This window comes from Sciurus vulgaris (genome assembly GCF_902686455.1).
Source record: "Sciurus vulgaris genome assembly, chromosome: 5".
NCBI lineage: Eukaryota > Metazoa > Chordata > Mammalia > Rodentia > Sciuridae > Sciurus > Sciurus vulgaris.
In genome coordinates, this window is record NC_136465.1 from 82,780,312 (window position 1) to 82,807,963 (window position 27,652).

General features: G+C 38.2%; 1 protein-coding gene across 3 annotated transcripts in view; it reads right to left on the minus strand.

The window, feature by feature from the left end:
- Nucleotides 1-27,652, minus strand: part of GRIN2B (glutamate ionotropic receptor NMDA type subunit 2B) — a 408,813-nt gene that overhangs the window by 325,304 nt on the left and 55,857 nt on the right. The window contains exon 4 of one of the 3 annotated variants that reach the window (XM_079140031.1): nucleotides 15,030-15,092. The exons of the other annotated variants lie outside the window; for them this stretch is intronic. The gene's annotated coding sequence lies outside the window, so the exon portion shown is untranslated. The remainder of the gene's footprint in view (nucleotides 1-15,029; nucleotides 15,093-27,652) is intronic. 3 annotated transcript variants of the gene reach the window in all.

The window sequence follows — 27,652 nt, forward strand, 5'->3', positions numbered from 1 at the left end:
AATCCAGAGATATGCTTTATGGAAGACAATGTATGCAAAGAGATTTTTTTTTTAATTGAAGAACACTTTCCTGACTGTCCTCAAGTCTTTGAAGATCTCATATGATATATTCCTAACCTCATATGTATATATGTATCCCAAGAGGACACATACACACTATTCACAGAACCCAAAAGGGCATGTCTTTACCAGTTCCATGACAATTCCAGTCCACTGAGCATCCCCCAAATCACGTTCTTCCCTTTCTTTGTAATTTTCATCTAATGACACATCCCTAAATAGTATGTTTCATTTTTTATAACATTGCATGTGTAGAATTATACCATATTTTTTCACTTTTGCTTCAGTCCTTCTAAACTGTATTTCTGGAGATTTGGTTTTGCTGTTGGGTGCAGCTATGGTTCCTTCATCTTAACGGCTATACACTGTTCCATTCATGGCAATACTTGGTTTCTTAATCAACATTAGAATGCAGATAAGAACTCTGGATTGATTCCATTTTGGAGTTATCCTGCCATCTCAATTCCTGTCCAAGAACCCTGCAAATAATTTATAAGGTTCCCTAAGATCCAAATTTAATAAATAATGTCAAATTATTTTTCCAAATTGGGGCAATTATATTTCCTCAAGCAAGGTGGAAGAGCTCCTCGTATTCTATATTTCCAGAACATTTGGTATTATCAATTTAAAAAAAAAAATTTACCCAGTTGAGAATACAGTGGAAATGTACAGTGGTTTTAATTTACATCCTTCTGCTTCCTATTGAGCTCGAACATTTTTTCATATATTTATTGACCATCTAGATATTCTCTTCTGCAAAGGGTCTATTTGACCATTTTATTACTGAATTGTATTCTTTATTCTCATTAATTATATAAAAATATTCATTTCTTACTGAGGAGTCATTTCCATTGAGGTGGACAAAAAGTCAATGAGAATATATGTTTGCTAACTGTGAAAATACATATATATTCATTTCTTTATAAGTTATTTTATATGGATATAAATTAGGGGCATTATCCTTATATATTCTAGACATATATTCCTTTATAAAATCTAAATCAATGATAATATGTTAGCCAGTAGCCACTTGTGGCTAATGAGCACCTAAAACGTTAAATTAAATGCATTTAAAATTAAATAGCTATGTGTGGCTACTGGCTATTATATTAAACAGTATAGTACTCTATGAGTCCTGTCAGCTATATATCTTACATTTTTCCCACTATCTGATCTGTCTTTCTATTATTATGGTGTAATCTGATAGACAAAATGTCTTAAACTTAACATAATTGAATATATAAAACTTATCCTTTATTATTAGAAATATTTGTTAAATACAAATTTTTTTCTAACTCCAATTTCATGAGATATTCCTCTAGCTTCTACGAGAATTTTACCTTTCACATTTATATTTCATGTCTACCTGTAATTTATTTTTGTATATCCCATGAGGTGAGGAACCTATTTCACTTTTGTGGGGTAGATACCAAATTTTCCCAGCACCAATGATTAAAAATCTTTTCCCCAACAATCTTCCATGTACTTACATCATTTATCAAGTATATATAAAATGGGGCTATGTTTCAGAAAATCTTCATTCCATTCCATTAATATATTTGTACATTCTTGCAAAAGTATGAATTTTTAAAAACGGCCGTGGTATCTGGTAGAGCAGATCATCCCATTTTGATCTTACTCTTCAGGAATGTCAAAACAATTCTTAGCTATCTGGACTTTCAGATAAATTACAGAATCTATTTGCTAAATTGTAAGACAAAAAAAACTCTACATTTCGATTTGGACCAAATTTAATCCTATATTGCTTTAGTGAACTAACAGTTTTAAAACACAGAACTTGCTATATGAGAGTATAGTATATTTCTCTTTCTAAGATTATAATGCTTCATATTATTCTCTGTGATCTTTGCAAGTACATTTTTTGTTAGCTACATCATATTTTATAACATTACAAATGATATATTTTAAACTTTCATTTGCAATTATTTCTGACTTAAGAACATAATTGATTTTATATATCATATCTAACAACATTACTATAATCTTATTAGTTCTAATAAATGTTTAAGTTTTCTATTCCCACATACACAGCCATACCATCTGAAAATGATAGTTTTGTTTCTTCCTTTCTGTATTGTTTCTTCACTGTCTTAATTTCTGCCTCACTGCACAGTCTGAGACAACAAGACGTTTGCTAGAGACAAGTAGAAATGTGCTACGTCTTTGTTTTTAAATTTAACACTTGTGACATACCACAATTAATTATCATGTTTTTTTGTAAGTAGTCTTTATCAGAATAATAAAGATCTTTCTGGTGTATTAAGAGTTGATAATTATAAATAGATGTTGAATGTTGTCAAGTGCTCTTTTTTTTATTTTGTTTTGGGGTTCCAGGGATTAAACTCAGGGGCACTTGACTACTGAGCCACATCCCCAGACCCTTTTTGTATTTTATTTAAAGACAGGGTCTCACTGAGTTGCATAGCACCTTGCTTTGCTGAGGCTCTGAACTTGTAATCCTCCTGCCTCAGCCTCCCAAACTGTTGGGATTACAGGCATGCACCGTCATGCCTGGCTTGTCAAATGTTTATAATGCATCTATTGAAATAATACAATTTTCTCTTTTAATCCACTAATGTGATGAATTATAATTGACTTTAGAATATTAAACCAACCTTGCATTCCTGAGATGAATGTTTCATCATGATTTGTGAGTGATTTCAAAGACAGTTGGATCTGATTTGCTATATTTTCATAAGAACCTTTGCATATATATTCATGAGTGCAATTGGCCTGAATTTATTTCTCATAGAGACCTACCGAGTTTGGTATTGAGTTTATTCAAAACTTGTGAAACACTAAAACAAAAACCTAAAAATTATCATTTCTTTTCTTTATTCATAAGAAAAGTTTGTGTAAGCGTGAAATTTGTCTTCCTTTAATGGTTGACAAAACTTGCCAATGAAGCCATCTCAGTTTGGCACTTTTTTAAAGAAAGATTTCTTGTACTACCAATTAAATCATTTTTATATATAATTTATTTTTTTTCAATTTTTACAGACAGAATTTTGACTCATTGTACACAAATGGGGTACTACTTTTTGTTTCTATGGTTTTGCACAATGTAGATTCATACCATTCATGTAATCATACATTTACAGAGGGTAATGATGTCTGTCTCATTCCACCATCACCCTGGCCCCTCCTCTCTCTCATTTCCCTCTATGTAGAGTTCCTCCTTTCTTCTCTTAACTCCCACCCTCCCACCCCTATTACATATCATCATCCACTTATCAGGGAAAAACATTTGGCCTTTGGTTTTTGGGTTTGGCTTATTCCACTTAGCATGATATTCTCCAATTTCATCCGTTTATCTGCAAATGCCATAATATTATTCTTTTTTATGGCTGAATAATATCCCATTGTGTATATATACCACAGTTTCTTTATCCATTCACATGTTAAAGGGCATCTAGGTGGTTCCACAAGCTAGCTATTATGAATTGAGCTGCTATAAACATTGATGTGGCTGCTTTATTGTAGTATGCTAATTTTAAGTCCTTTGGGTATAAACCAAGGAGTGGGATAACTGGGTCAAAAAGTGGGTCCATTCCAAGTTTTCTGAGGAATTTCCATATTGCTTTCCAGAGTGGCTACACCAATTTGCAACTCCACCAACAATGTAAAAGTATGCCTTTTTCCCTACATTCACCTCAACACCTGTTATTGCTTGTGTTCTTGACAATAGCCATTCTAATTGGAGTGAGATGAAATCTTAGGGTTGTATTAATTTGAATTTCTCTAATTACCAGAGATGTTGAACACTTTTTCATATATTTATTAATCAACTGTATGTCTTCTTCTGTAAAGTGTCTGTCCAGTTCCTAGGTCCATTTATTAATTGGGTTCTTTGTATTTTTGGTAAAGTTTTGTAAGTTCTTTATAAATTTTGGAGATTAGTACTCTATCTGCACTGTGTGTGGAGAAGATTTTCTCCCACTCTGTAGACTCTTTTCACATTGTGATTGTATCCTTTGCTGAGAAAAAGCTTTTTAGTTTGAATCCATCCCATTTATTGATTCTTGCTGTGATTTATTATGGTTTGGGAGTCTTGTTAAGGAAGTCTGATCCTAAGTCAATATGATGAAGATTCAGGCCTACTCTGTCTTCTATTTGGTGCAGGGTCTCTGGTCTAATATCTAAGTCCTTGATCCATTTTGAGTTGAGTTTTATGCAGGGTGGGAAATAGGGGTTTAATTTCATTTTACTACATATGATCATAATATTTGGGTTTTCTACTTACTTGTAAACAAATATTTGTGAGCCATTTTCTAATAATTTTTCTATTTAAACAAAATTTTATATCCATTAGCATGTTTTCACAGTGATTTCTTAACTGTTCATTTCATATAGCATTTATAGTGATATCTTCTTTTTATTGCTTAGATCATTTGTGCTTTATATCACTATTTGTTGATCAGTCCTGTCAGAGGTTTATAAGTGTGTATTTTAAATAAAAAAAAAAGTTCTCAGACTATATGTTTACTATCAATTTAATTTCCAATCTTTGATGATTTTCTTTCTTTTGCACTTTTTTACATTACTTCTCTTCTAAAATCATGAAACAGACATCTAGTTCATTAATTTTCAACCTTTATTTTTTAAAAAATAATCTATAAAGACCATGAATTTCCTTCCATGGGCTACTCATCTGCATCTCACATATAATGAAATACAGAATTTTATTTACTGTTCAATTTAAAATAGTCTCTAAACTTCTATTATTATTTCTTCTTTAACACATGAGTTATTTTTTCCAAACATATGATATTTTCTAGTAACCCTTTAGTTTTTTATTTCTAGCTAAATCATATTAATCAGAAAGAATAAGGTTTTTGACCTTGATTTCAGTCCTTTGAAATTCACTGAGATGTGATATGAGTTCTGCTAAGTGGTCAATTTTTTAATTGTTCAATGTATGTTTGAAAAAAATTATATTTAGCATATTTCTATGGTAGTGTTTTCTCTTGCTCTCTATGTATACCTACATGTATAAGTATATATGTATATATACATACACATATCATGTCAAATTTGTTATTCATATTAATCATAACTTCTTTATCCATAGTGATATTTTGTTGCTCTGTTTTATAAGTGACTGATAGAAGTATTTTTAAAATCTTCTGTGATAATTCTGTGAATATTCTATGTTTCTCCTTATGCAACTGCTAGTTTTGATAGCATATATTTTCCAGTTTGCTACTAGGTTCATATAATTTAAAATTCTTATATCTTCCTAGAAACTTCCACTTTAAGCAACTGAAGTGATCCTTCTGTCTAAATTGCTTCTTGATATAACATATACCTATGTTATATCAACATTATTTTTACTAATGTTGACATGCTATATGTTCTTCCAACTGTTTATATTCATTCTTTCAGAATCCTTATATTTTAGACACGTCACTTTATAAACAGCATATCACTAGTTTAAAATATCCAATTTGATGATTATTTTTATTTAGAAAAACTTTAATATAATTATTGAGTTTATAGTTATCACTAAAATTTGCTTTCTATCTGATCTACCTCTCCTCCCTTCTTTTTTTTTCTCTCTGTCTCTCTTTTTTTTGCCTTCTTTTGGATTCTGATTATTTTTATCATTTTAATTTCCCATCTACTAATTATAAATTAGACTCTTGGTTTCTATTGTTTTAGTGAAAATGCAAGAAATTAAAACATAAATACTTAATTGATCAAAGTTTAAAGTTAGTTAATATCTTTACCCTTCTCTCAGAAAACTAAGTATCTCGGATACTTTAACCACATTTTCCTCACTGCCTATTTTATTACATTTTTTGCTGTCATGTATTTTTCACTATTAGTATTGTAGTTATTAAATAAATTAATTAAATTAAATAAAATTTTGACTTTTTATTTTACTAATTTTATGACGTTTTACTTCATTCTCAAAAGATATTTTCACTTGTGTAGAATTCTAAGGGACTGTTTTTTTTTTTTCTATGCATAAAGTTTCTATGATCCTCTGGCTCCTATTATTGTTACTGAGAATTCAGGAGTTAGTGTGCCTACCATTTCTTTACAATAATCTTTCATTTTTCTGTAACTTTTTAAAATATATTCTCCAGTTAGTCTATTTCTGCTGTAATATTATGATATAATTTTAAGACAGAAATCATTTTGAGATGTAAATTTAAAATATGTTGTGTGACTCAGCACCATGTTCAGTCAGAGGAATGAGAAGTTATGCTCCATTTGTGTACCATGTGTCAAAATGCATTTTACTGTCAGATATAACCAATTAAAACAATTTTTTTTAAAAATTTTAAAATAAAAATAAAATAGACAACTGGAGAAAAAAATACATTTATTTGTTTCTTAGCATCCATTAGACCTCTTGAATTGATGGGTTTGACTTTTTTTCTTCTTGTAGACCTATTTATCCATTCAGAAATACAGGTAGGTAAATAAAAATACAGAATTTTGAACTGAAGTTTTATGTATAAATTCAAAATTGTTATATATTTCAAATAAATTAAACTTTTTGTCATTATGTGATCAAGGAAAATTTTATGGCATTATTTCTTCAAGTATGTATTTCTGCCTATGTTCTCACATTATTCTTCAAACTCCAATTACATACATGGAAGACAGGGAGGATGGTCTCCCCCTGCTGCCTTCTGGGGAATTCTTCAGATCTACCTCCAGTCCACTGAACTTTCTTCAGGTATACATATACCAATTAGTTGCTAACCCTCTCATATGAATTTTTTCTTGCAGTTATTTTCATTGCTGTTCCTAGAAGTTCTAGTTGGTTCTTTTTACAAATCTAGAATGCTTTTTGTACTTTCCCAGTTCCTGGAGACATTTTTCAGCTCTCCTTTTATTCCTTTGAATGTGGTTAAGGGTAGTTTCATAATATGCGCCTGGTGATTACGGATCTGGAGAACTTGCTGATCTGTTTCTAAACTTGTTTCTTCCGGTTCTTGGTGGTTTTGTTGTGTGCTAGTTATTTTTGACTGCTCTCTACCCTTGAAAATGGAAGGGTATAGAAGTGTTTTCCAGCTGTCTAGGATGAAAGTTTCTTCCTCCAAAAGACTTAGGCTTCTGCTTCTGCTGGTTGCTTAGGAGGACTACTAACACAGAAGCCCTCAGACTAAATTTACTGCTGGAGGGCTCTTGACCATCCAATGATGCACATACAGTGTACAAGTATTCCAGTGAGCCAGGTGCCAACTGAAGTTACAATTCCGCGGGGATAGGTTTTCTTTCATTTTCCCCATTCTTGGTCCCCCTCTGCTTAGTCTCAAGGTAGCTCTCCACAGAATTGCCTGGGGAATGTGACCACAGGTTCTGGTTCAAAGATTCCAGCTTAATATAGGTGGTTTTCCCTAGGGTCCCCACTTGGGCTGAGTTCCAGGCTTTGTTTGTGCCCTCTTTAGCCAGATCATCAAAACTGCAGCCCAATATCTAGTAGCTCACGATGCTTTTTTCTCCCTTTGATTTTAGCCCCATGAGTCCTCATTTTCTTATAGCAATTAGAGGCTTTTAAAACATCCTTTTTATCCAGTACTTTTAAAAATGTTTTTGACAGAGAATTGGGCTGAATAGTCGCACTGCCATATTCCCAGAAGTGGAATGGCCATTGTTTATGTCTGTCGCTTAACATTTTCCACTTTGTACCTGGTTTCCTAATTACAAGAAAAATCCACAAGTCCACAGGCAGCTGAGACCTTGTCTCCTAAACTGCGGTGTCAAAGTTTAAAGGGTGCTGGTCATAGAAGAGGACTCTCCCACCTCCTTCCATCTCCTTATTTTACAGTTTTGCTACATTCAATTAATTATAAAAACAACTTTTTGAGTTTCAGGACTATTAGGATTATGGAAAGGCAATTACCCACTTGATGATATAGAGATGATATAGAGATGTTATAAATGGGGAAACGTTGGTTTTCACATGGCCTGTTGTAGGCAGAGAGAGGAAGAAAGGGAGAGTTGAAGATTTACACTACCAAAATCAACTCCATGTTGATGTGTTCAACATTTCATGACTTGTGTGAGTGGACATGATGACAATAACTTCTGTATCTGGACAATCAGAACAAACATTCTAAAAATGCCATTGTCAAAATCTGTGCACAATGCAAGGAGTTCGTCCAACAGTGAAGAGGATTAATTTGTGTAGTGGTAATTTGTAATTTTAAATAATTCACACTTTCTATGTATAATTCAGATGCTATGTGCTTCACTCTTGCTGAGAATAATATTTGCAATAGATCTATCTTTGTGAAGATATTGCATTCCCTGTTACTCAGCCACTCATTAACTGTACAAGTTACTTATTATCTTTTAGTGTTAGACACTTCATTTGTAAATCCAAGGACACGGACATGAAGTTGTGTAAGATTCCTTCTGGCCTCACATTCCTACCAAGGATTTATCTATAATAAATCCATTTATTCTACATGGAAAACTATTTAAAAATAAGAAGCTTTTTGCATAAACTGGTCATATGCAACAATACGAAAGAATCTCACAGACAATATGCTCAGCAAAAGCCTCCGGACTCAAGAGCACTGCTGTTTGAGTCCCTCTATATGAAGCTCAGAACAGGCAGAACTTAGCAAAGGCTGCTGAAAGTCTGCATAGTGGTTCTATCAGGGCAGGGGATGGCATTTACCAGAAACAGGCATGAGGGATCTCTCTACCTTGTGTTACAAATTTATCTTTTTGGTTACATGGGCATATACATATGCAAAAATTCACTAACTTGTACACTTGAGATCTGTGCACCTGCACATATTATAACCTCAACTTCTTATAAACAAGGGCTTGAGAAAATAAAAACCATAGCTTTCGTTCTTTCAATATTTCTTAAAATTCAGGATAAAATAATTCATCCTTTCTTTGAAAAGAGTGTACATGAATGGCATTGGACCTATTCGTGACCATGAATGCCTTAATTGGAAATGAGTAACATACTTAAAAATTCTAAAACAGCACTTCATAATTTAAGAAAGAAATCCTTATTCAACTTTTGCCAAATCAGCACGATATCTTCATCCATCTGACTCCATGCTCCAGTTAATTTGAACTCATGATGTTCTATGCGTCCTTCTCCTAAACATCACAGGAATATCAATGCACTTAATTATTCTAGAAGATAAATCTTCCCAGTTCTCTACCAGCTCTTCCATCCAAGGGGAGAAAATAAGAAAATCATACATAAATACACCAAAGAACTCCTTATTGGGGGAAAAAAACACCTGATAGTGCTCAGTTGTAATAGGAAACCCTGGAAACTGTTGTCAAAATGTACAACTATTTTGAGAGCATCCCAGACTCTACCTACCAATGCTACCACTGTATGCCTGATGCTGAGGGCACATGCCTGGCTTTATGCCAACTGATAACCATAAAAATTCACAAGATAGATACTAATATTATCCTCATTTTATAGGTAGGAAAATTAAAGATTAGAAGAGTTAGAAAAATTTTACCCAAGTTGATATGGCTGGTAACTGGCAGATGGTGGGCTGAAACTTAAGAAGCTTGATGCCAAAGCAAAAATCCTTAATCATTACCCTCTAAAGTCCTTCCTTACCAATGGAACGCTGTCTCCTCTTACCTCATGTCTAGTTCTGCTCTTTAGGGAGACAGAGAACAATTTTAATCCTTTCCTTGTGACAGCATTTCCCATACTTGAAGTCTACTGTTACATCCTGCCCTGAACTTGTCATTTTAAAAGTTAAATTGCACCATTTTCTCCAAGACTTATCTCAAGTCGTTGCCTCTTGCTTGGGACTTTTCCCAACTACATGCCAATATATTTAGGAATTGCATGGAATTGAAAAAAATATATTCCAAAGTGACCTAATAGTGTACAAAACAAAGCACACAGTTGCGCTGCTACACAACAGAAGGTCCACTTTGATGGAACCTACAACTGACTGGTAAGTAGCAGAAGTGATAGAATGAGGAGCCCTGGGGATTCCCTGTACACACTGTGCTTAGTAGAGATGGCTGCTGGCTCTGTAATGAGGGCAGTCTCCAAGAAAGTGACATAACTTAATTCCCTCACTTCTTCTGCCCTCCTCAGGCTCATCAAAATCAATTGATGTTTTGGCAGCAAACATGGTAAAATTGTGGAGTTCCAAATTCCATGGCTCAGGCAGGCCATGTTAAAGAGGGCGTCGTTTAAAGTTGACTTACTACGTATATATGCAGACATCCACATGGGAACCTAGGGCTAGCTGAGAGGAGCAATGAAATAGATAAAAACGATACCCACTCATGTGACCCCATCTTTGATAAAGACTACCTGGGTTCAACGCTGGGAAGTCAGGCCTATTTTTTGTATTGAAACAGTCAGTAACAAGAGCGCCCTCAGCTTAGTGCCACTGGAGTGCATCACTTGTCCTAGTGAGTCAGGCTCAAGTGTAAGAAGAGGGCAGAGATAATAAGTTTTGTTCTTAAAACCAGTGAAACTTTCTGGTCGGGCTCATCAAGGTCTGAGGGAAAGATATCAACTGGATGTATCATAACAGACACAGGCGCAGCACGGTCTGGTGCCCAGCACTAATGCTCTGTGAAAACATATTGCATCCAGCGACCTGACAGCTGATGCTTTACTTGTCCTGAAATGAGGACAGAGACTAGAAAGATTCAGGAAGAAAGGGCCTCAAGGTATAGACAAGGTACAGACTGAAAGCAGAATCCAGTTATGCCTAGACTACCTAGGAGTAATGAAGATCATGCAACAAAGAAATAAACGGGAGAGAGAAAAGGAGGCTGCAAATAAGCAATGAACTGACAGTGGCTATCCTGATTTATATAAATATGAGAACAGAGAAAAGAAACCTGAACTAGAAAACACCAAACATCCATATACAAGTTCTCGTTCTGAAGACCAGATTGATTATCCAAGATTACTGAGCAACAAAGACTACCACCTTCTCTACTTTGAGAAACTACATCCTATTAAATCAACTAAAATATTTATTTAGGAAAACTGAAAGCAGAAGCCAGATTTATGTTATAATTCGGGAATAGGTTTCACTCTGTTCAAAAGTTCATATAATTGAGATTTTCTTATAAAATTTAAACTTAGCCAAACTGCTTCCAAACCTAGTTATTCTATTACTGACAATTGTAATAATGCTCCTGGGGCTCAGATCTTATTACCATTAAATACTTAAGTATCCCTGGAGAGCTGAACGCTGCACATTGTAGATGGATAAATAGGTTGTGTGTCCTCCCTTGAAGAGCTTAGAGTCTTGTAAAACTGAGAGGACCTGCGTGTAAACACCCCCAAATTTCTTCCAGAGAGTATTTACAGGAATCAGTGTCTCTATAATAACTTGGAGTTATGTGAGGGGATGAAAATTGAACTGGGCTTGGATGGAATGGGAAAACGTGGGCATGATCATGATTATGCTAGCAACAGGCTGCCTTCTCTCTCCCAGAGAACCTGCAGCTCTCCTGTCTGTAGTGAATCCTGTTGCCCAAGTTCTCTCTCCATCCCATGTCTCTGTCATTGCTCTGGCTCAGCCCTTTACCTCTTCTGTCTGGATTACTGGGAAGACCCAAAAATGAGCTCTGTCACCAGTTCCCACCACTCTGTACAAACCCTACATATCATTTCCTAAGGAATTTTTTTATATAAAGTTTACATCTCATTATGTCACTTCTCTGTTTAAAGATTCCTCAGCAGATTCCCACAGCTCTCAGGATATGGTCCAAAATTAATCCCTTAGCATGATATAAAATGATCTTTGTTTGCATCTTTCATAGCTTTTTACTTTCATCTCTTGGCATCTCTCATGAGCCCATTTACACCAAATGTATTGCCCTTTATTTGAAAGTTTTCCAAATTTTCATGCTTGTTCACATCTCTGTGTCTTAACTCTCCAGCTGAAGGGTACCCAAGATGCCCTTTCATTTCCTCCTTATCTAGCCATCAAATCCCAATGTAAAGCATCACCTTCACTTACAAGGCATTTCCAAGCCTTCCTGAGTTTCCCCAGCCTGCCCCTCCTCCAGGTCCCTTTCTGTCCTTCTGTGAGATCCTATAGGCACCTTCATTGTGACACTTAGCATCATGGTAAGTCTTGTCTGTCTCTTCCCCTAGGTCATGAACTCATCTGGAAAACAACTGCATCCCATTCATTTTTGTATCTCTAACATTTAACATAGAATTTACAAGAAAAGAGAAAATAAGGGCTAATGAGTCCAAAGCAGAATAAGATGATACTTTTGAATAAAGGAATGGATGATGATTGAACACCTAGTGTTTCAGCCTGAGGGGACCACAGGAAGGATCAGATGTCACAGCCTGGGTGCCAGGTCCTCCCTAGGGACTGGGAGGAGAAGCCTCAGGAAGAAGATACAAGGAGATCTCTGCCAAGGACAGCTGATGAGCTCAGAAACGTTCTCTGATCCTGCAACTTGGAAAATAGGGGCCAACCCCCGACCTCTGTACAGTTTGTTTCAGTAGTGATTTTCTTTACACAGTTCTCCTTACCTCCCTGCTCACTCCCGGCAATAAATTGAAATCATGTCTTCTGCTATTTAGGAGGGTCCCTTATCTTCTACTTTTCAGGAGGATCCCTTGTCATCCATGGCTTCAAGGGAAGATGATGTCTTCTCCCACCCTTTGTCATGAATCCTCATCTACACCTCAGACTCTCCCTCCACCCCAATACACACAGAGATACCCTCAAAATGACAGGATGGCTGGAGGAGTTTCCTACAGAATACTTGCAATCAATCGCTGTGGTCTATCCCTTGCAGGGGGTAGATGAGCTGCAGACACACATGGGAAGGTATTCAAGTACCTGTTCACTTCAGGCTCTTTAATTCTCCTTCCCTGTTTTTTTCCATCTCCTCACATTATTTCTTCCATGAATAAAGCTTTTAGCTGGGAAACGGCAGGCTTGACTGCCCATGCCATCGGAACAGCTCTTCCACACGGTGTGGTGCGGAAAGGCAGAGGCGAAAGCAAGCCCGAGAGCAGGGCAAGGGAGATCGATTAAGAGCAGGACTCAACGGAGTCCCACGAAACCACTGCCCACCTCTCCCAGTGGGGGACTGCCTTGCACAGAGGGGCACTCGTACCCTGAAAGGGGTTGGTGGGCAGCTCCTCGTGCTTCCCACCCCAGGAAGCACGGGGTGCTCATCAGGATGGAGCTGATGCTGCAGCTCTTCCATCACAGGCTGACATTCACTCTGGGTTCAATTTAACAGCTGTGTGCAGTGAATAATAACCAACTGGGGTCTCCTGCCATTCACAGAGAAGCAGGAGGAAGGGAAAAGGAAAAGTGAGAGGAGACAGGCAGAGGTTACAGAAGAAGGATAGAGGAAATGAGTGATGCATAAAGTGAGAGGGGAAAGTGAATTACTTTTCAAATGTTTAGCATTGGAAGGAAATGAGGCATGAACAATACTGTAAGTAATTAATATTCCTATCAAAGCTACATATTTAATATGACTGTCAGAAAACCATCGTTGAGGTTTTAGACAGCATACCAGATCTAGAAAAACAACAGGCCCACCCCGGCCTTTTGCACAGAGCTCTGTACTTGTGGGCACAGAGTGAGGCCCTAGCATGGGTCTGTCTGAATTTGAATTGTCCTCTGAAAGAGCCAAGGCAAATGCAGTGTGAAAGGAATGTAGCCTAAGGCTTTGGAGGTGCTGAGTTCAAACTATTTTTTCCTGTAGGATTTAGTCTCTAAGAGTTTGTTTCCTTATCTGTAAAATGGGGATGAATTTAATATTCATCACAAGTTTGTTTGGGATAAGTCATGGTATGTGCAATTGATAGAGGTAAAACTAAGTTTCAGCTTTTGATGCTTTCCTGTGTAGGAAAGCAAGAGGCAGAAAAGCTGAAGGAGTTGCTGGGTCCCTCCATATCCCTGCTTAGAATAGGAGGCGGGCAGACTCCTGGTCCTACTGGCTACAAATATAGCCTATGTCTCAGTGTGTCTAATAATATCTCACCTCACTCCTCAATTCTCCTGTCAGAAAAGAATGAGCTCCAATTCACAATAACTAAACTATGGAAACCAACCTAGGTGCCTTTCAACAGATGGATAAAGAAAATGTGGTATATATACACAATGGAATATTACTCTGCCTTAAATAAGAATGAAACTATGGAATTTGCTGGTAAGTGGATAGAGATGGAGAATACTGTGCTAAGTGAAATAAGCTAATTCCAAAAACCAAAGGCCAAATGTTTCTCTGATATGTGGATGCTGATTAACAATGGGATGGACGGAGGCTAGGGAAGAATAGAGGTACTTAGGATTAGACAGAAGGGAGTGAAGGGAGGAAAGGGAGTATGGGGGTAGGAAGAAGAGTAGAATGAATTGGACATTATTTCCCTATGTGCACAAATGACTTTGTGACTGGTATGATTCTACATCATGTAAAACCAGAAGAGTGAGAAGTTATACTCCATTTATGTATGATGTGTCAAAGTGCTTCTGTCATGTATAACTAATTAGAACAAATAAGAGAAAGAAAGAAAGAAAGAAAGAAAGAAAGAAAGAAAGAAAGAAAGAAAGAAAGAAAGAAAGAAAGAGGGAAGGAAGGAAGGAAGGAAGGAAGGAAGGAAGGAAGGAAGGAAGGAAGGAAGGAAGGAAGGAAGGAAAGAAGGAGGGAGGGAGGGAGGGAGGGAGGGAAGGAAGGAAGGAAGGAAGGAAGGAAGGAAATGAGTGAATACGCTCTCCAACCAAGCCCCTGAGCCTTCCACCTAAGCCAGGGTTAATGGTGGTAGTAGAGAGCTAAGATCCCTGGTAAAAAAGACAGACTCATTGCCCATAGGCCCCATGAGCTGGATGAAGGATCCTACACATGTCTTTATGGCTGTTGGAACTATGTTTACCAAACTGCCTTTTCTTTGCTGAAACAAAGTACCCATGAAAACACAGACAGAAATCAGCGTTAAATCATGTTTTTAAAAGCCAGGATCTTCTACTCACCTCTCTGATGCCTTTCCTATATCAAACTCTGCTTGCATACAACTCAAGACACCCATGGAACAGCTGAAGTGGAATAGAGGACAAAAGAGAGTTTATATGCTGACTCACATGAAGGGGCCTCCAGAAATTTCTACCCAGTTTTCCCTTGGAGAAGCAGCTATTTGTTGAAGGGGTTAAAGCTGTAATACTGGAGGCAGGGAAAGGTGTCATAAAGGGCAGTGGATTGCTGGGCTGTTCTCCATGAGGCACTGGGTGACTCATTCCCTCTCTTCAGGTCTCTGGTGCAACATATGAAAATTAAATAGTTGCAAACTCTGTTAGTCTGCAGTGTACTACTTGCAAGTGAATTTTGTCTGGGACTTGTTGAGGTGTTGCTGTTGTCGTTTGGTGTGAATATGAAACACCAGACTGGACTTAGACTCCACCTCTCCTCTAGTCCCTACTGCATGACACACAGGAACTTCAGGCACTTACACCCCCTACCTCGCTTCAGAGCCCTCTGAGAGTCTTTACAGAGCCACTTCCTGGCTTTTGAGTTTGGACAATTTCTCTCCCTACACCTCGGTATCCTCATCTCTAAAACAGGGGTAAAAACAGTATCTACCTCATAGGTTAGTTATGAGATTAAATGAGTTAATTAATATAAAATGCTTAAGGAAGTGCCCTGGCACATAGAACAGTGCCTGCTCTCAAATTGTAATTTTTATCACATTTTCATCCTTGATTCTAGATTCAACAAATCCTCATTCCATTCCTAAAACTTCCCATGGAAGTATAACCCACTTTAGCCTTGGCTCTTAATAATGACCCTGAGCAGGAGGCTGAGCCAGGCTCCATGGGAATGGAGTGACTTAGGACTATGGGTCCTTTACCTACCTGCTCCCTATTTCCTGTGCCCATCCTTAAAGTGAGAAAAGCATGAAACTTAAAAGTTAGAAGCACAATTTTCTTACGTGGTCCTGGCCCCTGTGTGACCTTTTACATGTCACCTGTGAATCTCAGCTTCCTAAGGTATAAAAACGAGGCCATTATCTTAGAAACTTAAATAAAGACAACAAAACAAAAGCAACCAACATAGATCCTGGCAAATGTTTGTTGCACAATACTTAGATTCTGATTTTAGTCTAAACCAGTCCACTGCCTCCCTCCTTACTGGGTTTCAATCTGCTAGTTGTACCTATGGGCATCACCCAACTCCTGGCCATAGGCAGACCAAAACTATTTGCCGATCTACTTGTCTATTTTAAGCTGTACCTCCTGGGACTGCTCCTGGCCATTCTAGAAAAGTCAGGCATCTTGCAGAAGATGCACCATCTAAGCATCCAGCACCCTGGAACAGCACTTCCCAGCGAAACTTTCTTCAGTGATGGAAATTTATTTCTGTAGTGTCCAATTCAGCAGCCATATGTGGCCACCGAGCACTTAAAATGTGGCTCAGAGGCAGATAAACTAATTTCATATCATTTAATTTTAATTAATTTAAATGCAAATAGCCACACTTGACCAGTAGCCACTATATTGAAATGCACAGGCTTAGAGACACCTCCAGATATTGTCAAAGTGTTAACTGCACTCATCCCCCTAAGCAAGACGTCTGAACCTTCCAACAACACAGTTGACATCTCTATTTGGACTCTGCTACTTCATCAAGGCTGGTGTGGTGGTGCAGGAAAATGAAATCACCCAATGGCTATTTCCAAGGCCCCTTCAATCACTAGGCAACTAGAAGACTTTTTTTTTTTTTTTTTTAAAGCAGACATAATCAACATTTCTCCTCTGTCCGCTGCATTTGGGGAATATGCATAAATGGAAACCATCCTTTTGATATTTCATGAGGCTCCCCCTGCACAAAATTACTCTGAAGAGTGCCTCAGCAAAGGGCACAGGTTCCAGGCCAGTCACTAAAAGCCTGTACATACGGATTGAAGATGAGGGGCAAGAGGTGAGGGACCTTTTCGAAAATTAGATCCTTGCCATTTCAATTGAGCTCAGTCAAAAATTCCACAAGAATCATCTTACTTCACAGTATTAATCTCGCCAAGATCAGATTCCAAGAAGCAATAAAGAATATTAAGTTAGCTTTCATTTTAAATCAGGAAGTTTGTTAGGTTTGAAATCATAAACAAATTCTCATCTTTGCCAAACTGAGATTGGCCCTGAGAGAGGAAAGACTCGTCCTCCCCTTTGAAAGGAGAGAGCTTTACATAGCTTCATGACCTTTTTCCAGGTCATGAAGTATGTTGCAGGGATTCTTCTCAGCTAGTTGTCTTAGACAAAAGCAAAACAAAACAAGAAACCTTGATCCAAGTAAGAGAAAGTTGGGATGAAGGAGCACATTTATCTGCTCATTTAATAAACCAAACTTCTTTTTTTTGTTGTAGATGGACACAGTACCTTTATTTTATTTATTTACTTTTATGTGGTGCTGAGAATCAAACTCAGTGCCTCACACATACTAGGCAAGTGCTCTACCACTGAGCTACAACCCATAAACCAAAATTTTTATTGGTTCTTTTTAGTTACACATGACAGTAACTAGAAAACTTTTTAAAATTTCCATCACATGACAGCAGAATCCATTTTGATGCAATTAAACAAGCATGGAGTACATCTTATTCTAGTTAGAGTCCCATTCTTACAGATATACATGATGGTGGCTTCACTGTGTTGTTTTCATATATCTACATGGGAAAACTATGTCAGATTCATTCCACTCTCTTTCCTTTGCTTGATAAACCAAATCTCTACTATGTGCCAGGATGGCACAGCTGACAGTGAGGCTCCAAGTCTGGTTCAAGACTGTAATCCAAGCTGCTTGAGAGGCTAAAGCTGGAGGACTGCAGTTCAAAGCCAGCCTCAGCAAAAGCAAGGCACTAAGCAACTCAGGGAGACCCTGTCTCTAAATACAATACAAAATAGGGCTGGGGATGTGGCTCAGTGGTCGAGTTCCCCAAGTTCAATCCCTTACCCCCATCCACCAAAAAAAAAAAAAAAAAAAAAAAAAAAAAAGATGGGAAAGAGAAAAAAAGAACAAGAGAAGAGGGCAAAAGCAAAGGAAAAGAAACAAGCACTTCATCCTAGGAAGCAAACCCAAACCCTGGTTGGTCTTCATTATGAAGCCTCCCACTGCTCCCAGCCCTTCCAGCCTCCCTGGCCCTTTTCCAAATTCTTGCAACATGTTCAAGCACAAAAATGGTCCTCTGGTCACACCCATTATGAGAAGACTACAGGTGGGTCCCAGATACTACTTGTAGAGGTGGCTTCCTCTTTTACAAGTCCCCCAAACCCTCAATGTGAACTGCATTTGCTATTTCCTGGAAAAGGCCAAACACTGGTGCAGGTAGCCAGCAATCCCCACCAGGTCAGGCCAAAGATTTTAGAGGGACAGGAGACCAATAGGGTTGGCTGGCTGTGTTGTTAAGTGTTGCAATTCTTAGAAAAGAGGCAATAAATGACAGTTAATTTAATGGAAGGAATGTGAGGAAGCTAAAAGTGGTCATAAAGTTCAGGACAACTGAGTGATGCAGAAAAAGAAAAAGGAGGCAGCAATGACCAAGGTAAATGTGGACTAGCTAGAATTTTTCAGGCATGCCATAGAATTTTTAAGACTGACCTTCCAAGCACTGCTTGGAAACCAAGTTTTAAGATGATATACTTATACCTAAATACTTAAAGAAGCTAGAATACTCACAGGAAAATATATGATAATACTGAAAAGTGTATATTCAAAACTAGCTTATAGTTTTTGGATGAAAAACATTTGTTCCATTATTGTAAGAATATCTTATTCTAAGTGACAATTTCAGAATATACAAAAGTGTTCCTTTCTGCTTTCTTATGTTTTATATGCTACAAAAATATCAGTTTTTTTGTAAGGTTGGGTTTTTTTTTAATCCTATCCTAAATTAGGTCACCTCACCAGGCTCTTTGGACATGCTGTGTGGATTTTCCCAAATAAAGACATCACAGTGGTCAGCTGGCAATATCAATGAAAGAAATCAGGTCCCCAGAAACTGGAACCAAGTAGGGCGACATTATGAAAACCACCAGACTTGCCATCAGACATCCATCAGATTCAGCTTTCAAAATCAGCTCTGTCTTGCTTTCTTTGTGTGCATTTAAAAAGACAGTTTTCTTAACTCCTCTGGACCTCAGTTTTCTGAGCTGTAAATGGGGAACAATAACACCTCAAAAGATTTCTATGAAATTTGAGTCTGATGTAAGACAAAGGATGTGGGATACGGTCAGTGGTCAATACATCTTACTTTTATTGGTCGATAACCAACATTATGCACTTATTCATTAATAGGAGTTTGACGTTCTGAAATCTGGACACGTTAAGAAAAATGTTCCACATAGAACTTAAAAATCCTGGTTTCCAAACCCTCATCTAGTTATCAGCACTAATCAGCTGCACCCAGTTCCCTCTAATTTCCTATGCATTTCAGACTCTGCCCCAAAACCCTGGTTAGGGGCAAAGAAGAGGTATTAAAGGGTGGTCATTTGCTTCCTCCCCTAAAATCCTGTAGCTATTTGAATAATAAAGAATCTATTATGAAGTTGGGGGGTCTGCTTTCTGTACGGGACTTTTGTTCCAAAATAAAAACCTTTATCACAAAAAACTGGAAAAAGATTTCTTCATTCTTCTCCTCTATGATCTTTTGGTAACAGCTCAAAAGCTTACTTTCTTCAGGATCCTTCTCCATCTTTCTACCCACACAAGACTACTGGAAGTTCAACTAACTTACTTTTATTTACTTCACTTGCTGAATACCTCTGTCATTCTCAAAAGGAGTAAAGATGTCTAACTTCAGCTAATGATAGAGACGCTCAGGTTTCCAAAATTCTATTCTGGCAAATTCCCACTTTGGGCCTGAGATTCTTTTTATCTATATGGAAATGCCAAAAGCTCTACAGTTATCTGCCTGTTTTTAATATATTATCACACACATAACCAAACCATCCTATAAACATGCATACAGATGGGGCCTTCCTTTACCTCCAATCTTCTGAGTCAAAAAGTTAATGTTCAAAATTTGGTACCTAGTGATCTTCTGGATCTAGTTTATAGTTTATTGATCTAGGAGTCCCAATATATAATCTATACAGAATGAAAACAAGTCCAATTAAAGAATTAAAACCTCTATTCTTTGGGTTTCTATTCTAATTATTCCAATGAAACATTCACCCACATAAATCATTTCATTTCTCTCATGATTTTTCTAAAATTCATACACTTTTCTAAACTAACATTTCCTAATACACACTTTTGAAATAATCCCAATATTTTGGAAAGAATGGCCCTGTCTGACATGAAAGTACCCTTTTTTTTCTTACAGGTTTAATGACAACTCTAAAAATAACTAAAACCATGTGATGATGTCTTCTTTAAAGAGAGTGCATCCACTTAAGTGAATCCATTCAGTTTACTAATGAAAAATGGTGGAATCCATTTAGAAGTAGGTAGAGAAGCATCAAAATGAACCCAATGAAGCCACTGGCCAAGATCTTGCTTGAAAACTGAGGGGTTATGAGGGGAAGGTCTCCTGGAATGAGTCCCCGCCACATGCCACCGAAGGGAGCTCAGGACCTAAACAAGAAGCCATCCTTATTGGGTTCATATCAGAATCATCTTGAAAATGAGGGTGGTTACCGTACAGAAAAACTGGCCATTTTGCATTTCACTTCCTTTACCACCAGATGCATTCAGACAGAAGAATATACCACAAATTCTTTCAGTCAATTCAGATTTTAATTTTTCTGTCTCCTCTAAAGAGCTCATCACTGAAGAGGCCTGGATGGTTAAAAAAAAAAAAACAAAAAAAAAAACAAAAAACAAAAACCAAACAACAACAACAACAAAAAAAAAACAGAAGAATTCAATCACAACCCTAAGACTAACAGTCTTTCTCCTCATGGAAAGGGAATTGGAAAGCCAGGAAGCTGGAGAGTGGGAAAGTGAAGTCCAAACCAAGAGTCAACAACAGTAAATTTCCCCAGTTCTGATAATGCTCCCCACAGAAACAACAATCCTTAGTACTTGAGCTTCTCAAGGAGAAGACTGAGAGGGGCAGGATTGAGGTAGGGAAAAAAAGAATAGGAAGCGGTGACTTTTTCTAGGCCAAAATGTCACTTTGTAATCGTGTGGGAAATTGTCAGTCTTCAGCATCATTCCCACCTTTCTAAGTTCCTCCTTGCATGCCAGGTCTACGAAGCCTAGAAACTGCCTTTTCCAGAAGCCCTTGCTAGGAAGTTTCTGACTAGATTCCACCAGTGAGGGGCCCTGGAGTGAGACAGGGAAGGCAGAAGTGAGAGGACACTGCCATGCTCCAGGTGCACCTGCAGGCCTACCCCTGGGCAAGTGGCACATGGCAAAGGTGGGGTCTTGCCAGTGACACAGGCATCTCCTGTGCATCACTGAAGTCCCTCACCCATATGCCTCCTGAATGCAGCCTTCCTTGTGTTCGCTCCCCCGACCCCAGTCATCCAAAGGTTTTGCAAGTCTCCCCTTATTAAACCACTTCCTATTTAAAATACCTCACGTAGCTTCTGCCATTGCACATTTCTCAAACTGAAGTACATGTGCCAAATTCTGAGGGCTCCAAGGGTATGTAAAACCATAAAGTAATATGGTACGTATTCTCAAGTCATTTTCAACAGTAACTACTTTAAGTGGCTACTTTTATTTTATATTAAAATAATCACTGAAATATTATGGGGGAAAGGCATTTTAAAATAAATATATGGAATAGAATAAAAAAGTTAAGAGAAACAATTCTTGCAAAAGACCACTTTACATTGCACTCTTAGAACTGAAGGACCTGCTTCCACACTCCTCGGTAATCAGAAGTTTTCTGATAGAAGACTTGAAGGTACACTACACATCCACCTGTCTGTTGTGATGTTGTCTGTTCCAGAAGGGATTTCAGATAATACAGCAGGATCTGGCAAGTTGAAAGTCTATATATTCTCTAAGAAGAGCATAATCTGGGTTCAATTAAGTAAGACTTTCCATACATACCTTATCTCACCCACCAGAATGCCAGATTCCTCATGGCAGGGAAGACACCATGTCTAATTAGCTATGTGCTCTGGACTGGATGCCTCCAACAGTGCCTGGCCAGTCATAAGCACTCGATACATATCTTACTCACTAAATTAGGGAGAGATCTATAGGTAGGTGATTGTTTACCAAGCACAAGCAGCAATACCAAGTTTCAAATATATAAAAAAGAGATTATTTACTTCTGTAGGAAGCGTATAGAATAGATCTTCAAGTAAATGAAATACATATTATTAAATGTATAACCTTGGCCAGGTTATTCTGTCTCTAATCCTTAGGTTCTGTGTTAAGAAACTGAGAATAATTGGACCTATGTCAGAGGGTTGTTAGGGTTAGGGTGAAGATTCAAGAGAGATAGTACAGGCAAAGCACTTCACAAGATGTCTGGCACATAAGAAGTTCCCCCATTAACATCAGCTATTATCATTGCTAATATTCACTGGATTTGAATAGCCCAAAATATGCTTAGGTTATACAATTATACTAAGTCTAATTTAATCTTTCCTCAATGGTTCAGAGAGCACTAAAGTACTTCAGCAGGTCGTTTGCAATAGAACTTGCATCTCCAGTTCATTAGCCAGAATGGCAGATAACAGGGTGCCCTGGTTGTCCTAGCACAGGGCCTCACTCACATAACAAAGTTGGCTAGGAAAAGCTGATGTTTTGGCCACGTGGCAGTCTTCCAAACTGAACTGTTATTTGGGTTAGGATTACAAGATTAATAGAGAGGATCACAGAGTCAATGAAATAATACATTCTGACTCTAAAAAAGAAACTGATACAGCAGCTCATGAAATTTTACTCCTGACATGAAATATAAACTGGCAGGAGTGTGAAGCTCATCACAGAGGCTAAAATCTCACTAAAGGCAAATGAACAATTATCAATGATAATGTATAGAGGCAGAGGACTGCCTGGTGGGGAGCCCGTGGCACCCGTGGTAAGTCCAGTTTTATTTAACATCTTAGTTAATGATCTGGAAGAGAGATAAACAGAAGAGTAAAGAGAGATGCCGGAGTGGACATCTGTTGGCTTTGCCTGCCAGGCGCTCTCCCTTGGTGCTAACAGCACCCAAGTTGTGCTCTGGGAGACAACTGCTCCCCTAGTGGATAAAATCTGCATGGAACCATCAAACAACATGTTCCATACCCCACCCGCCCTGCAAAGGATGGGCAGGTGACTCATGCTGATCCAAAAGTCTTCTCTCTCCCTAGAATCTGAATCTTAAACAGAAAATCACACAGAGGTTTTCAACAAAGACACAGAAAACAGGAGCATTATTTAACCCAGTATTATAGCTCTGAAAAAATATATATCTTTTAATTCCTGGATCAAGATCTTTGGAAGCACCCTGCCTTTTCCCCTTTCCTTTCCTTTAAATCTAATACATTTCCTTTTTTATTCCCCCCTCTGAAATTAGCCAATGCTATTTTCTGTGGATTACAAAAAGAAGCCCAACTAGAATAGAGATGCAGCTTCTACTAAATCTGGAGCACACCTTCTGTTTATCTAACCCTTCAGCAAGTCTCAAAATACTTTACAGACATTAGCATAAGAAACACTACCACAGATAAAGCAAGATATTTAAGAATCACAGTGGTTAGATTCGACTTGAAAAATATTCACATTGACAATTTTCTGGGAAAAATAAATGTATTCTAATATTCATACCTCAGAACCAATCACCTAACCTTAGAAGAGAAGTGAAGGCAGAGAATCTGACATGAGATTGCAATGCAGTGAGGTACTTTTATTTTTCACCATTCCTTTTTTTGTTTGTTTGTTTGTTTATCAGGGTCTGGCTATGTTGCCCCCACTGACCTTGAACCCTCAAGCGATCCTCCTGACTCAGCCTCCTAAGTAGCTGGGACTACAGGTCCACACCCAAGATGAGGCACTTTTAAATGCCATTAAAGTTCTATATTGCACAAAGTACAACACATCAGACATTAGCAAGGTATAACCACACAAGTGATCTCTATGGTATGTGGTGTGAGTTATAAGGTGGATACTTTCTTTAAAGAGACAGAATATAGAAAGAATAAATCAAAAGGAGTTTAGAGAAATGCAATAAAAATGAATCAAGTTATCCAGGGTAAAGGGATGAACACTCAAGACACACAAATTTTGTCTTCTGATGGTTCTGCCCTCCTGAGTGGAAAAGCAGTGAAGAGGTCACCATCCTTGCTGGAAACTAAGAACTACTGCATGCTGAAGGGCCACATTTACTGATTACAAAGAAAACTCAGCCACTCAGGTCCAAAAGAGAAAGTGAAGACTAAGGGTGAGGCCAGCCTACCCTCAGCCTAACTGGATGTTCTCTGTCACTCAACAAACACCCAAGGCTGCCTCCATGACAATTCACTCACACCAGGAGAAGGTGGGTGTGAGTGAGCAGTTTTCTTCTCCTGGAGCCAGGAGAAGAAAACTGCTCTACCAGTGACTAAAAGTGACTCTTGCAGGGAGAATCTAGAAGGAAGGAGGAATGTTTTACTCAGTACTGGAAAAAATTAAGATCCACCTCCTAGTCTCAAGGAACAGGGAACCCTACCCCTATTGTTCTTTCCTTCCAGAACCCATAAAAAATATCTCTGGGGAGAAATAGTCAGTGTCTCATTCTGGTTGGTGCTTAAGACCTGAGGTGTATATTCTACGCAGCATGTTAAAGGGGTACATGGTAGTAGGTATATTATGTATAAATACCTAATATAGCATCAATCATGGTTCCAACAGAAAGCAGATGGAGACTCTAAATGGAGAGGTTGAGGAAAGTTTAATGAAGAGATTATTTATAAGGGTGTATTTCAAAGGAAACCAACAAGGGGAAGCAAAACACCCTGGGTCTGGCAACTGTGAGAGCTGTTAACACCACTGGCCAGACAAAGAGGAAAGGTGAGGAAGCTAAAAATACAACCCTCCAGAAGCTGGGCCTATGAGAGCAGTGACCCTAAAGAGCTCTGGCCTTTTGGGGAAGAGGCAGCCATCCCCAGCCCAAGCACAGCAGAGATGGAGGGAGCTATGGGGATGGACACACAGCCTCACCCTCAGACCTGGTCTACAGGGTTCAATCTCAGGGTGGAAAAGCAGAGTGAGAGGAACAGGAAGGGGATCTGGAGGGGCACACAGAAGATCTATCTCTGTATCCCTGTCGATAGCTACACTCTCTCTCTTCCACCTTGGCAACTTTTCACACAGTCCTCCAAAGTAGGCAGTGTCCTTTTTGACCCTTCTGCTTCTGTGTCAGCTCTTTTTACCTTCTATAAATGTTAATTTATGTTTTCCCTAATTTTTGCAGTTGTAAAAGTAGGGCATGAAAAAGTTGCATTTCCTATTTTCTACCATCCACACGCACACGTAGACATGACCAAATCTTCAAGACTACGATCATAAAAGAAAATGAAGATAATGATAGAAACACTATCAAATACTCAAATACTCAAAGGACAAGGGAATAAAGGGAAGAATCCAGGAAACTTTTAAATGTACACCTGAAACAAAAGCCATCCCAACACTGGGTTGACAATTTTTAAAAATGACTGAAATATCAGTGCTTCCTTTGACTAGGGACTGACGTCGCCTTTGCCTGGCTCCACCCTGGGGACAGCTCTTAGCACCTCCCAGTTTCTGACTACAAACCAAGTCCATGGCCCTCTATAGAAGCTTGACCCAGGACTCCAGTTTCCACAAAATTTTATTATTTAGAACATGAGAGAGCAGGAAGAACAAGAAGAAATTAAGGAATACTTTAGGAAGACAGTTTTGGAAGAGGCTCTAACAAAATGAAAGCTGTTATGTCATGAAAGGACTGCAAAAGAAAGTGGGACAACTGTCTTTTCTGAGATGTTTGCTGACACTCTTCAAAGCAAGGCTTCATCTTCTGATTTCCACCATTTTGAAAAGAAACAAGTGCCTGGCTCAGCAGGTCAGACCAATCTTTTTTCCACTTTATCTCTGCCCTGACAGAGAGATGTTTGTGAGTGAACTCAGTGAACCACCCCTACCACATTAGCCTCACACATATGGGTGCCCCCCCCCCAACGCCCTGAACTTCCCTTGGGACCTTAAAACCAACCCAGCCCAACAGTCATCTTGTCCACCTTTAATCTCTGACTGTTAAAAAGCAAGCATTCTGAAACACTTTTCAAAGCTATTAAAGCTATTAATAGTGAGATTTTGATGAGCTAGTTCAAAGTCAGCACTAATGACCTGTTGATGATTTTAATGGTTCTTGCAATAAGTACTGTGAATGACCTATTGTTAAAATAGAGAATGACTGGCTTTTACATTAATCCATTAACTCTCTTTTTCTCATAATTCTTTCCAGACTAAAATATTTTCTTCCTTTCAATTTGAAGGGTTCATGGATAAAGAAAACCGAGATACACAAAAAGAATACATTTTAGTGACTGACAATCACATGAAACAAAGGAAAAGAGGCAAAGGTTAGCAACAGATTCTGAGGTAAAAGCTAAGCCCTGCTTCTATGAAGCTGTGGTTTAGAAAGAATATAAATACAGCTGGTGCATACTCATGGGATGGGGATAAGAAGGATGTACATTCAGAAGGTAGAAAATAAGAAAGTGGTAGAGGTGGGTAGAATGACCTGGCCAGGGAAATACTGGGGCCAGCGTCTTTAAGAAGCCACTCCTACTTCAGCAAGACACACTCAATTACAAAATACAACATCCAGCCTGGTTTGTGTGTGTGACCTCCAAGTTCATCTTTCTAGTTCTTTACTTTGCTCAATCCCTGGACAACATACTTGCCTGTTGTTAAACCCTCAAGACATTGTCCATACCTAAACAATGTATATCCTCTTTTTCCTTGGGAGCAAAAGTGACCTCTGCCCTAGCTAGCTTGACCCTTCTTCAGTTGATAGCATGTTCTCAGAGACTACCTCCTACCATGAACCAGTTCTAGCTCCTCCCCAACACCCCAAGCCTCATCTATGGAACCTAGATGAGAGCACAGCAGGATGTCCAACATTTAACAGCAGAAGGAGTAGAATGATTCTACACAAATGAACAAAGTCTAAAAACACATACTCATATAGAAAGCATTTAAATAGGCATGAAATTGTATGGAAATTCATGAACCAGGACACATGGCTGAGAGCATCTGGGCGGAAGATAAAATAAGACAGAAAAACATATCACAGTGAGAGTAGAGACCACCAAGTCTCTCAGCCTGATAGAGGATATTGAAAAGATTTCCTGAAAGAAACCACAAAACTGGCAGAGAAGCAAGATATGTTAGTGATATGAGATTTCAATTACTGAGACACACTAGTTTAATTCTTTTAAACAAGGCATCTGATTTTTCCTTCTGACAGCAGTTATTTCCCAGAAGATTAAGAAATCTTTGAGGAGAGCTGCTATCTGGGGTTTAATTTTGCACCTCAAGGAAACCCTGGTAATGAGCTGGCAATTTTTTTTTCCTGTAATTTTGCAGGTAGTAAATATTTTACCCTTGTGAACCATATGGTCTGTGCCTCTGACACAGCTATTCAGCTTTGTATTTGAAGTGCAAAAGCAACCACAGACAACATGTAAGTAAATGA